Source organism: Paralichthys olivaceus, chromosome 8, assembly GCF_024713975.1.
Source record: "Paralichthys olivaceus isolate ysfri-2021 chromosome 8, ASM2471397v2, whole genome shotgun sequence".
Taxonomy (NCBI): domain Eukaryota; kingdom Metazoa; phylum Chordata; class Actinopteri; order Pleuronectiformes; family Paralichthyidae; genus Paralichthys; species Paralichthys olivaceus.
The window spans coordinates 9,521,489-9,534,325 of NC_091100.1; the positions used below are offsets into that span (position 1 = coordinate 9,521,489).

The following is a 12,837-nucleotide window of genomic DNA, read 5'->3' on the forward strand; positions in this document are numbered from 1 at the left end:
TGCCACACAACCACACCGAATTTCAGCACGTTTCGAGCAAGCAGCGCGGAGTTATTCCAATTAATCCCTAATATGGGTTAGTGTTGCAATTAGGGTTAGGGTTAGGGTTAGGGTTAGGGTTGCTATTAGGGTTAGGGTTAGGGATGAATACCCATTGGAGCTCAAGATATTCTTCAATAACTTTTTTTCTGTAGGTCATAGAGACTTGGAAGTTGGTTCCATCTCCACTAATGTGGCTATGCCCGATCCATTGGTACCACCCCCGAGCTTCTACGACCTTTGGAAGGGGTAGGGTTAGGGTTGTGATTAGTGTTTGATTTTTTGGTTGTGATTAGGGTTAGGGTTAGGGATGAAAACCTATAGGAGTTCAAGATATTGTTCAATAACTTTTTTTCTGAAGGTCATAGAGACTTGGAAGTTGGTTCCATCTCCACTAATGTGGCTCTGCCCGATCCATTGGGACCATCCCCGAGCTTCTACGACCTTCGGAAATGGTGAAACCACCAAATCTATTTTAAAAAAGTACAAGTTATTTTTGAATAACTTTTCTTCTGAAAGTCCTAGAGACTTGTGCATTTCATGATTAATAAAGGGTGGCCTGCCACACAACCACACCGAATTTCAGCACGTTTCGAGCAAGCAGCGCAGAGTTATTCCAATTAATCCCTAATATGGGTTAGGGTTGCAATTAGGGTTAGGGTTAGGGTTGTGATTAGGGTTAGGGTTAGGGTTGCTATTAGGGTTAGGGTTAGGGATGAATACCCATTGGAGCTCAAGATATTCTTCAATAACTTTTTTTCTGTAGGTCATAGAGACTTGGAAGTTGGTTCCATCTCCACTAATGTGGCTATGCCCGATCCATTGGTACCACCCCCGAGCTTCTACGACCTTTGGAAGGGGTAGGGTTAGGGTTGTGATTAGTGTTTGATTTTTTGGTTGTGATTAGGGTTAGGGTTAGGGATGAAAACCTATAGGAGTTCAAGATATTGTTCAATAATTTTTTTTCTGAAGGTCATAGAGACTTGGAAGTTGGTTCCATCTCCACTAATGTGGCTCTGCCCGATCCATTGGGACCATCCCCGAGCTTCTACGACCTTCGGAAATGGTGAAACCAGCAAATCTATTAAAAAAAAGTACAAGATATTTTTGAATAACTTTTCTTCTGAAAGTCCTAGAGACTTGTGCATTTCATGATTAATAAAGGGTGGCCTGCCACACAACCACACCGAATTTCAGCACGTTTCGAGCAAGCAGCACGGAGTTATTCCAATTAATCCCTAATATGGGTTAGGGTTGCAATTAGGGTTAGGGTTAGGGTTGCAATTAGGGTTAGGGTTAGGGTTGTGATTAGGGTTAGGGTTAGGGTTGCTATTAGGGTTAGGGTTAGGGATGAATACCCATTGGAGCTCAAGATATTCTTCAATAACTTTTTTTCTGTAGGTCATAGAGACTTGGAAGTTGGTTCCATCTCCACTAATGTGGCTCTGCCCGATCCATTGGGACCATCCCCGAGCTTCTACGACCTTCGGAAATGGTGAAACCAGCAAATCTATAAAAAAAAAGTACAAGATATTTTTGAATAACTTTTCTTCTGAAAGTCCTAGAGACTTGTGCATTTCATGATTAATAAAAGGTGGCCTGCCACACAACCACACCGAATTTCAGCATGTTTCGAGCAAGCAGCGCGGAGTTATTCCAATTAATCCCTAATATGGGTTAGGGTTAGGGTTAGGGTTAGGGTTGCAATTAGGGTTAGGGTTAGGGTTGTGATTAGGGTTAGGGTTAGGGTTGCTATTAGGGTTAGTTTTAGGGATGAATACCCATTGGAGCTCAAGATATTCTTCAATAACTTTTTTTCTGTAGGTCATAGAGACTTGGAAGTTGGTTCCATCTCCACTAATGTGGCTATGCCCGATCCATTGGTACCACCCCCGAGCTTCTACGACCTTTGGAAGGGGTAGGGTTAGGGTTGTGATTAGTGTTTGATTTTTTGGTTGTGATTAGGGTTAGGGTTAGGGATGAAAACCTATAGGAGTTCAAGATATTGTTCAATAACTTTTTTTCTGAAGGTCATAGAGACTTGGAAGTTGGTTCCATCTCCACTAATGTGGCTCTGCCCGATCCATTGGGACCATCCCCGAGCTTCTACGACCTTCGGAAATGGTGAAACCAGCAAATCTATAAAAAAAAAGTACAAGATATTTTTGAATAACTTTTCTTCTGAAAGTCCTAGAGACTTGTGCATTTCATGATTAATAAAAGGTGGCCTGCCACACAACCACACCGAATTTCAGCATGTTTCGAGCAAGCAGCGCGGAGTTATTCCAATTAATCCCTAATATGGGTTAGGGTTGCAATTAGGGTTAGGGTTAGGGTTAGGGTTGCAATTAGGGTTAGGGTTAGAGTTGTGATTAGGGTTGCTATTAGGGTTAGGGTTAGGGATGAATACCCATTGGAGCTCAAGATATTCTTCAATAACTTTTTTTCTGTAGGTCATAGAGACTTGGAAGTTGGTTCCATCTCCACTAATGTGGCTATGCCCGATCCATTGGTACCACCCCCGAGCTTCTACGACCTTTGGAAGGGGTAGGGTTAGGGTTGTGATTAGTGTTTGATTTTTTGGTTGTGATTAGGGTTAGGGTTAGGGATGAAAACCTATAGGAGTTCAAGATATTGTTCAATAACTTTTTTTCTGAAGGTCATAGAGACTTGGAAGTTGGTTCCATCTCCACTAATGTGGCTCTGCCCGATCCATTGGGACCATCCCCGAGCTTCTACGACCTTCGGAAATGGTGAAACCACCAAATCTATAAAAAAAAAGTACAAGATATTTTTGAATAACTTTTCTTCTGAAAGTCCTAGAGACTTGTGCATTTCATGATTAATAAAGGGTGGCCTGCCACACAACCACACCGAATTTCAGCACGTTTCGGGCAAGCAGCGCGGAGTTATTCCAATTAATCCCTAATATGGGTTAGGGTTGCAATTAGGGTTAGGGTTAGAGTTAGGGTTAGGGTTGCAATTAGGGTTAGGGTTAGGGTTGTGATTAGGGTTGCTATTAGGGTTAGGGTTAGGGATGAATACCCATTGGAGCTCAAGATATTCTTCAATAACTTTTTTTCTGTAGGTCATAGAGACTTGGAAGTTGGTTCCATCTCCACTAATGTGGCTATGCCCGATCCATTGGTACCACCCCCGAGCTTCTACGACCTTTGGAAGGGGTAGGGTTAGGGTTGTGATTAGTGTTTGATTTTTTGGTTGTGATTAGGGTTAGGGTTAGGGATGAAAACCTATAGGAGTTCAAGATATTGTTCAATAACTTTTTTTCTGAAGGTCATAGAGACTTGGAAGTTGGTTCCATCTCCACTAATGTGGCTCTGCCCGATCCATTGGGACCATCCCCGAGCTTCTACGACCTTCGGAAATGGTGAAACCACCAAATCTATTAAAAAAAAGTACAAGATATTTTTGAATAACTTTTCTTCTGAAAGTCCTAGAGACTTGTGCATTTCATGATTAATAAAGGGTGGCCTGCCACACAACCACACCGAATTTCAGCACGTTTCGAGCAAGCAGCGCGGAGTTATTCCAATTAATCCCTAATATGGGTTAGGGTTGCAATTAGGGTTAGGGTTAGGGTTGTGATTAGGGTTAGGGTTAGGGTTGCTATTAGGGTTAGGGTTAGGGATGAATACCCATTGGAGCTCAAGATATTCTTCAATAACTTTTTTTCTGTAGGTCATAGAGACTTGGAAGTTGGTTCCATCTCCACTAATGTGGCTATGCCCGATCCATTGGTACCACCCCCGAGCTTCTACGACCTTTGGAAGGGGTAGGGTTAGGGTTGTGATTAGTGTTTGATTTTTTGGTTGTGATTAGGGTTAGGGTTAGGGATGAAAACCTATAGGAGTTCAAGATATTGTTCAATAACTTTTTTTCTGAAGGTCATAGAGACTTGGAAGTTGATTCCATCTCCACTAATGTGGCTCTGCCCGATCCATTGGGACCATCCCCGAGCTTCTACGACCTTCGGAAATGGTGAAACCACCAAATCTATTAAAAAAAAGTACAAGATATTTTTGAATAACTTTTCTTCTGAAAGTCCTAGAGACTTGTGCATTTCATGATTAATAAAGGGTGGCCTGCCACACAACCACACCGAATTTCAGCACGTTTCGAGCAAGCAGCGCGGAGTTATTCCAATTAATCCCTAATATGGGTTAGGGTTGCAATTAGGGTTAGGGTTAGGGTTAGGGTTGCAATTAGGGTTAGGGTTAGGGTTGTGATTAGGGTTAGGGTTAGGGTTGCTATTAGGGTTAGGGTTAGGGATGAATACCCATTGGAGCTCAAGATATTCTTCAATAACTTTTTTTCTGTAGGTCATAGAGACTTGGAAGTTGGTTCCATCTCCACTAATGTGGCTATGCCCGATCCATTGGTACCACCCCCGAGCTTCTACGACCTTTGGGAGGTTAGGGGTGTGATTAGTGTTTGATTTTTTGGTTGTGATTAGGGTTAGGGTTAGGGATGAAAACCTATAGGAGTTCAAGATATTGTTCAATAACTTTTTTTCTGAAGGTCATAGAGACTTGGAAGTTGGTTCCATCTCCACTAATGTGGCTCTGCCCGATCCATTGGGACCATCCCCGAGCTTCTACGACCTTCGGAAATGGTGAAACCACCAAATCTATTAAAAAAAAGTACAAGATATTTTTGAATAACTTTTCTTCTGAAAGTCCTAGAGACTTGTGCATTTCATGATTAATAAAGGGTGGCCTGCCACACAACCACACCGAATTTCAGCACGTTTCGAGCAAGCAGCGCGGAGTTATTCCAATTAATCCCTAATATGGGTTAGGGTTGCAATTAGGGTTAGGGTTAGGGTTGTGATTAGGGTTAGGGTTAGGGTTGCTATTAGGGTTAGGGTTAGGGATGAATACCCATTGGAGCTCAAGATATTCTTCAATAACTTTTTTTCTGTAGGTCATAGAGACTTGGAAGTTGGTTCCATCTCCACTAATGTGGCTATGCCCGATCCATTGGTACCACCCCCGAGCTTCTACGACCTTTGGAAGGTTAGGGGTGTGATTAGTGTTTGATTTTTTGGTTGTGATTAGGGTTAGGGTTAGGGATGAAAACCTATAGGAGTTCAAGATATTGTGCAATAACTTTTTTTCTGAAGGTCATAGAGACTTGGAAGTTGGTTCCATCTCCACTAATGTGGCTCTGCCCGATCCATTGGGACCATCCCCGAGCTTCTACGACCTTCGGAAATGGTGAAACCACCAAATCTATAAAAAAAAAGTACAAGATATTTTTGAATAACTTTTCTTCTGAAAGTCCTAGAGACTTGTGCATTTCATGATTAATAAAAGGTGGCCTGCCACACAACCACACCGAATTTCAGCACGTTTCGAGCAAGCAGCGCGGAGTTATTCCAATTAATCCCTAATATGGGTTAGGGTTGCAATTAGGGTTAGGGTTAGGGTTGCAATTAGGGTTAGGGTTAGGGTTGTGATTAGGGTTAGGGTTAGGGTTGCTATTAGGGTTAGGGTTAGGGATGAATACCCATTGGAGCTCAAGATATTCTTCAATAACTTTTTTTCTGTAGGTCATAGAGACTTGGAAGTTGGTTCCATCTCCACTAATGTGGCTATGCCCGATCCATTGGTACCACCCCCGAGCTTCTACGACCTTTGGAAGGGGTAGGGTTAGGGTTGTGATTAGTGTTTGATTTTTTGGTTGTGATTAGGGTTAGGGTTAGGGATGAAAACCTATAGGAGTTCAAGATATTGTTCAATAACTTTTTTTCTGAAGGTCATAGAGACTTGGAAGTTGATTCCATCTCCACTAATGTGGCTCTGCCCGATCCATTGGGACCATCCCCGAGCTTCTACGACCTTCGGAAATGGTGAAACCACCAAATCTATTAAAAAAAAGTACAAGATATTTTTGAATAACTTTTCTTCTGAAAGTCCTAGAGACTTGTGCATTTCATGATTAATAAAGGGTGGCCTGCCACACAACCACACCGAATTTCAGCACGTTTCGAGCAAGCAGCGCGGAGTTATTCCAATTAATCCCTAATATGGGTTAGGGTTGCAATTAGGGTTAGGGTTAGGGTTAGGGTTGCAATTAGGGTTAGGGTTAGGGTTGTGATTAGGGTTAGGGTTAGGGTTGCTATTAGGGTTAGGGTTAGGGATGAATACCCATTGGAGCTCAAGATATTCTTCAATAACTTTTTTTCTGTAGGTCATAGAGACTTGGAAGTTGGTTCCATCTCCACTAATGTGGCTATGCCCGATCCATTGGTACCACCCCCGAGCTTCTACGACCTTTGGGAGGTTAGGGGTGTGATTAGTGTTTGATTTTTTGGTTGTGATTAGGGTTAGGGTTAGGGATGAAAACCTATAGGAGTTCAAGATATTGTTCAATAACTTTTTTTCTGAAGGTCATAGAGACTTGGAAGTTGGTTCCATCTCCACTAATGTGGCTCTGCCCGATCCATTGGGACCATCCCCGAGCTTCTACGACCTTCGGAAATGGTGAAACCACCAAATCTATTAAAAAAAAGTACAAGATATTTTTGAATAACTTTTCTTCTGAAAGTCCTAGAGACTTGTGCATTTCATGATTAATAAAGGGTGGCCTGCCACACAACCACACCGAATTTCAGCACGTTTCGAGCAAGCAGCGCGGAGTTATTCCAATTAATCCCTAATATGGGTTAGGGTTGCAATTAGGGTTAGGGTTAGGGTTGTGATTAGGGTTAGGGTTAGGGTTGCTATTAGGGTTAGGGTTAGGGATGAATACCCATTGGAGCTCAAGATATTCTTCAATAACTTTTTTTCTGTAGGTCATAGAGACTTGGAAGTTGGTTCCATCTCCACTAATGTGGCTATGCCCGATCCATTGGTACCACCCCCGAGCTTCTACGACCTTTGGAAGGGGTAGGGTTAGGGTTGTGATTAGTGTTTGATTTTTTGGTTGTGATTAGGGTTAGGGTTAGGGATGAAAACCTATAGGAGTTCAAGATATTGTTCAATAATTTTTTTTCTGAAGGTCATAGAGACTTGGAAGTTGGTTCCATCTCCACTAATGTGGCTCTGCCCGATCCATTGGGACCATCCCCGAGCTTCTACGACCTTCGGAAATGGTGAAACCAGCAAATCTATTAAAAAAAAGTACAAGATATTTTTGAATAACTTTTCTTCTGAAAGTCCTAGAGACTTGTGCATTTCATGATTAATAAAGGGTGGCCTGCCACACAACCACACCGAATTTCAGCACGTTTCGAGCAAGCAGCACGGAGTTATTCCAATTAATCCCTAATATGGGTTAGGGTTGCAATTAGGGTTAGGGTTAGGGTTGCAATTAGGGTTAGGGTTAGGGTTGTGATTAGGGTTAGGGTTAGGGTTGCTATTAGGGTTAGGGTTAGGGATGAATACCCATTGGAGCTCAAGATATTCTTCAATAACTTTTTTTCTGTAGGTCATAGAGACTTGGAAGTTGGTTCCATCTCCACTAATGTGGCTCTGCCCGATCCATTGGGACCATCCCCGAGCTTCTACGACCTTCGGAAATGGTGAAACCAGCAAATCTATAAAAAAAAAGTACAAGATATTTTTGAATAACTTTTCTTCTGAAAGTCCTAGAGACTTGTGCATTTCATGATTAATAAAAGGTGGCCTGCCACACAACCACACCGAATTTCAGCATGTTTCGAGCAAGCAGCGCGGAGTTATTCCAATTAATCCCTAATATGGGTTAGGGTTGCAATTAGGGTTAGGGTTAGGGTTAGGGTTAGGGTTGCAATTAGGGTTAGGGTTAGGGTTGTGATTAGGGTTAGGGTTAGGGTTGCTATTAGGGTTAGGGTTAGGGATGAATACCCATTGGAGCTCAAGATATTCTTCAATAACTTTTTTTCTGTAGGTCATAGAGACTTGGAAGTTGGTTCCATCTACACTAATGTGGCTCTGCCCGATCCATTGGGACCATCCCCGAGCTTCTACGACCTTCGGAAATGGTGAAACCAGCAAATCTATAAAAAAAAAGTACAAGATATTTTTGAATAACTTTTCTTCTGAAAGTCCTAGAGACTTGTGCATTTCATGATTAATAAAAGGTGGCCTGCCACACAACCACACCGAATTTCAGCATGTTTCGAGCAAGCAGCGCGGAGTTATTCCAATTAATCCCTAATATGGGTTAGGGTTAGGGTTAGGGTTGCAATTAGGGTTAGGGTTAGGGTTGTGATTAGGGTTAGGGTTAGGGTTGCTATTAGGGTTAGTTTTAGGGATGAATACCCATTGGAGCTCAAGATATTCTTCAATAACTTTTTTTCTGTAGGTCATAGAGACTTGGAAGTTGGTTCCATCTCCACTAATGTGGCTATGCCCGATCCATTGGTACCACCCCCGAGCTTCTACGACCTTTGGAAGGGGTAGGGTTAGGGTTGTGATTAGTGTTTGATTTTTTGGTTGTGATTAGGGTTAGGGTTAGGGATGAAAACCTATAGGAGTTCAAGATATTGTTCAATAACTTTTTTTCTGAAGGTCATAGAGACTTGGAAGTTGGTTCCATCTCCACTAATGTGGCTCTGCCCGATCCATTGGGACCATCCCCGAGCTTCTACGACCTTCGGAAATGGTGAAACCACCAAATCTATAAAAAAAAAGTACAAGATATTTTTGAATAACTTTTCTTCTGAAAGTCCTAGAGACTTGTGCATTTCATGATTAATAAAGGGTGGCCTGCCACACAACCACACCGAATTTCAGCACGTTTCGGGCAAGCAGCGCGGAGTTATTCCAATTAATCCCTAATATGGGTTAGGGTTGCAATTAGGGTTAGGGTTAGGGTTAGGGTTAGGGTTGCAATTAGGGTTAGGGTTAGGGTTGTGATTAGGGTTAGGGTTAGGGTTGCTATTAGGGTTAGGGTTAGGGATGAATACCCATTGGAGCTCAAGATATTCTTCAATAACTTTTTTTCTGTAGGTCATAGAGACTTGGAAGTTGGTTCCATCTCCACTAATGTGGCTATGCCCGATCCATTGGTACCACCCCCGAGCTTCTACGACCTTTGGAAGGGGTAGGGTTAGGGTTGTGATTAGTGTTTGATTTTTTGGTTGTGATTAGGGTTAGGGTTAGGGATGAAAACCTATAGGAGTTCAAGATATTGTTCAATAACTTTTTTTCTGAAGGTCATAGAGACTTGGAAGTTGGTTCCATCTCCACTAATGTGGCTCTGCCCGATCCATTGGGACCATCCCCGAGCTTCTACGACCTTCGGAAATGGTGAAACCACCAAATCTATTAAAAAAAAGTACAAGATATTTTTGAATAACTTTTCTTCTGAAAGTCCTAGAGACTTGTGCATTTCATGATTAATAAAGGGTGGCCTGCCACACAACCACACCGAATTTCAGCACGTTTCGAGCAAGCAGCGCGGAGTTATTCCAATTAATCCCTAATATGGGTTAGGGTTGCAATTAGGGTTAGGGTTAGGGTTGTGATTAGGGTTAGGGTTAGGGTTGCTATTAGGGTTAGGGTTAGGGATGAATACCCATTGGAGCTCAAGATATTCTTCAATAACTTTTTTTCTGTAGGTCATAGAGACTTGGAAGTTGGTTCCATCTCCACTAATGTGGCTATGCCCGATCCATTGGTACCACCCCCGAGCTTCTACGACCTTTGGAAGGGGTAGGGTTAGGGTTGTGATTAGTGTTTGATTTTTTGGTTGTGATTAGGGTTAGGGTTAGGGATGAAAACCTATAGGAGTTCAAGATATTGTTCAATAACTTTTTTTCTGAAGGTCATAGAGACTTGGAAGTTGATTCCATCTCCACTAATGTGGCTCTGCCCGATCCATTGGGACCATCCCCGAGCTTCTACGACCTTCGGAAATGGTGAAACCACCAAATCTATTAAAAAAAAGTACAAGATATTTTTGAATAACTTTTCTTCTGAAAGTCCTAGAGACTTGTGCATTTCATGATTAATAAAGGGTGGCCTGCCACACAACCACACCGAATTTCAGCACGTTTCGAGCAAGCAGCGCGGAGTTATTCCAATTAATCCCTAATATGGGTTAGGGTTGCAATTAGGGTTAGGGTTAGGGTTAGGGTTGCAATTAGGGTTAGGGTTAGGGTTGTGATTAGGGTTAGGGTTAGGGTTGCTATTAGGGTTAGGGTTAGGGATGAATACCCATTGGAGCTCAAGATATTCTTCAATAACTTTTTTTCTGTAGGTCATAGAGACTTGGAAGTTGGTTCCATCTCCACTAATGTGGCTATGCCCGATCCATTGGTACCACCCCCGAGCTTCTACGACCTTTGGGAGGTTAGGGGTGTGATTAGTGTTTGATTTTTTGGTTGTGATTAGGGTTAGGGTTAGGGATGAAAACCTATAGGAGTTCAAGATATTGTTCAATAACTTTTTTTCTGAAGGTCATAGAGACTTGGAAGTTGGTTCCATCTCCACTAATGTGGCTCTGCCCGATCCATTGGGACCATCCCCGAGCTTCTACGACCTTCGGAAATGGTGAAACCACCAAATCTATTAAAAAAAAGTACAAGATATTTTTGAATAACTTTTCTTCTGAAAGTCCTAGAGACTTGTGCATTTCATGATTAATAAAGGGTGGCCTGCCACACAACCACACCGAATTTCAGCACGTTTCGAGCAAGCAGCGCGGAGTTATTCCAATTAATCCCTAATATGGGTTAGGGTTGCAATTAGGGTTAGGGTTAGGGTTGTGATTAGGGTTAGGGTTAGGGTTGCTATTAGGGTTAGGGTTAGGGATGAATACCCATTGGAGCTCAAGATATTCTTCAATAACTTTTTTTCTGTAGGTCATAGAGACTTGGAAGTTGGTTCCATCTCCACTAATGTGGCTATGCCCGATCCATTGGTACCACCCCCGAGCTTCTACGACCTTTGGAAGGTTAGGGGTGTGATTAGTGTTTGATTTTTTGGTTGTGATTAGGGTTAGGGTTAGGGATGAAAACCTATAGGAGTTCAAGATATTGTGCAATAACTTTTTTTCTGAAGGTCATAGAGACTTGGAAGTTGGTTCCATCTCCACTAATGTGGCTCTGCCCGATCCATTGGGACCATCCCCGAGCTTCTACGACCTTCGGAAATGGTGAAACCACCAAATCTATAAAAAAAAAGTACAAGATATTTTTGAATAACTTTTCTTCTGAAAGTCCTAGAGACTTGTGCATTTCATGATTAATAAAAGGTGGCCTGCCACACAACCACACCGAATTTCAGCACGTTTCGAGCAAGCAGCGCGGAGTTATTCCAATTAATCCCTAATATGGGTTAGGGTTGCAATTAGGGTTAGGGTTAGGGTTGCAATTAGGGTTAGGGTTAGGGTTGTGATTAGGGTTAGGGTTAGGGTTGCTATTAGGGTTAGGGTTAGGGATGAATACCCATTGGAGCTCAAGATATTCTTCAATAACTTTTTTTCTGTAGGTCATAGAGACTTGGAAGTTGGTTCCATCTCCACTAATGTGGCTATGCCCGATCCATTGGTACCACCCCCGAGCTTCTACGACCTTTGGAAGGGGTAGGGTTAGGGTTGTGATTAGTGTTTGATTTTTTGGTTGTGATTAGGGTTAGGGTTAGGGATGAAAACCTATAGGAGTTCAAGATATTGTTCAATAACTTTTTTTCTGAAGGTCATAGAGACTTGGAAGTTGATTCCATCTCCACTAATGTGGCTCTGCCCGATCCATTGGGACCATCCCCGAGCTTCTACGACCTTCGGAAATGGTGAAACCACCAAATCTATTAAAAAAAAGTACAAGATATTTTTGAATAACTTTTCTTCTGAAAGTCCTAGAGACTTGTGCATTTCATGATTAATAAAGGGTGGCCTGCCACACAACCACACCGAATTTCAGCACGTTTCGAGCAAGCAGCGCGGAGTTATTCCAATTAATCCCTAATATGGGTTAGGGTTGCAATTAGGGTTAGGGTTAGGGTTAGGGTTGCAATTAGGGTTAGGGTTAGGGTTGTGATTAGGGTTAGGGTTAGGGTTGCTATTAGGGTTAGGGTTAGGGATGAATACCCATTGGAGCTCAAGATATTCTTCAATAACTTTTTTTCTGTAGGTCATAGAGACTTGGAAGTTGGTTCCATCTCCACTAATGTGGCTATGCCCGATCCATTGGTACCACCCCCGAGCTTCTACGACCTTTGGGAGGTTAGGGGTGTGATTAGTGTTTGATTTTTTGGTTGTGATTAGGGTTAGGGTTAGGGATGAAAACCTATAGGAGTTCAAGATATTGTTCAATAACTTTTTTTCTGAAGGTCATAGAGACTTGGAAGTTGGTTCCATCTCCACTAATGTGGCTCTGCCCGATCCATTGGGACCATCCCCGAGCTTCTACGACCTTCGGAAATGGTGAAACCACCAAATCTATTAAAAAAAAGTACAAGATATTTTTGAATAACTTTTCTTCTGAAAGTCCTAGAGACTTGTGCATTTCATGATTAATAAAGGGTGGCCTGCCACACAACCACACCGAATTTCAGCACGTTTCGAGCAAGCAGCGCGGAGTTATTCCAATTAATCCCTAATATGGGTTAGGGTTGCAATTAGGGTTAGGGTTAGGGTTGTGATTAGGGTTAGGGTTAGGGTTGCTATTAGGGTTAGGGTTAGGGATGAATACCCATTGGAGCTCAAGATATTCTTCAATAACTTTTTTTCTGTAGGTCATAGAGACTTGGAAGTTGGTTCCATCTCCACTAATGTGGCTATGCCCGATCCATTGGTACCACCCCCGAGCTTCTACGACCTTTGGAAGGTTAGGGGTGTGATTAGTGT

The 12,837-nt window shown here is 42.4% G+C and overlaps 1 protein-coding gene across 1 annotated transcript in view; it reads left to right on the plus strand.

The window, feature by feature from the left end:
- The window catches only part of fbxo41 (F-box protein 41), a 290,646-nt gene that overhangs the window by 12,398 nt on the left and 265,411 nt on the right, over positions 1-12,837 (plus strand). The window lies entirely within an intron of this gene.